General features: G+C 43.7%; 1 non-coding gene across 1 annotated transcript; it reads left to right on the top strand.

Annotated features, from left to right (window-relative positions):
• The first annotated feature begins 390 nt into the window (after positions 1-390).
• Positions 391-497, top strand: LOC148576588 (small nucleolar RNA R71). The gene has a single exon (XR_015903542.1). It is a non-coding gene; the product is annotated as a small nucleolar RNA R71 (small nucleolar RNA).
• Positions 498-845: the final 348 nt, after the last annotated feature.

Here is an 845-nt window from a genome sequence, read left to right as displayed (position 1 = left end):
TCATGGTTTTGCCTAGGTGAATTTCCAATGTAGTTGGCTTGCTCCTGACTAACCTCTGCTTCTTCATTCACTCCTTCTTGGGTTGCTGATGAAGTGGTGATTGCTGCTACTTGGTTCCTCTCCATCTTCTTGGTGAGGTCAGCTAGCTGCTTGGTAATGAGCTTATTTTGGGCCAGCAGAGCATCTACATTGTTTAGCTCCATCACTCCTCTAGTGTTCCCTCTTTCAGAAGTATAGAAATAGTCATTTTCTGCTACAGTTTCAATGACGTCTATGGCCTCCTCAATGGTCTTCTTCTTGTTCAGAGATCCCCCGGATGAGTGGTCTACTGCTTTCTTTGATTCATAAGAAAGGCCTTCATAGAAAATGTGTAGCTGCACCCATTCATTGAACATATCTGGTGGACACCTCCTTGTCAGGTCCTTAAACCTCTCCCATGCTTCATATAGAATCTCACCATCTTGTTGCCTAAAAGTTTGGACCTCAGCTCTCAGCCTGTTGATTCTTTGGGGAGGATAGAATCTGGCTAAAAATTTGTTCACCACATCTTTCCAAGTTGTCAAACTCTCCTTCGGAGAAGACTCCAGCCACTTGGCTGTCTTATCCTTTAGTGAGAATGGAAATAAGAGCAGTCTATAGGAGTCAGGATAAACACCATTAGACTTCACCGTGTCACATATTCTCAGGAAGGTGGTTAGATGTTGATTGGGGTCTTCTTGGATGCCTCCTCCGAACGAACAGTTGTTCTGAACAAGGGTGATGAGCTGTGGTTTTAGTTCAAAATTGTTGGCATGGATGGTTGGCTTTTGAATGCTACTTTCACAGTTTCCTGTGTTTAGGTTGAT

This window comes from Arachis ipaensis, chromosome B1 (assembly GCF_059453495.1).
Source record: "Arachis ipaensis isolate K30076 ecotype BB chromosome B1, ASM5945349v1, whole genome shotgun sequence".
In the NCBI taxonomy this organism is placed as follows: Eukaryota; Viridiplantae; Streptophyta; class Magnoliopsida; order Fabales; family Fabaceae; genus Arachis; species Arachis ipaensis.
The sequence above is the reverse complement of the archived record's forward strand: the minus strand, read 5'-3'. Positions and strand labels throughout refer to the sequence as shown.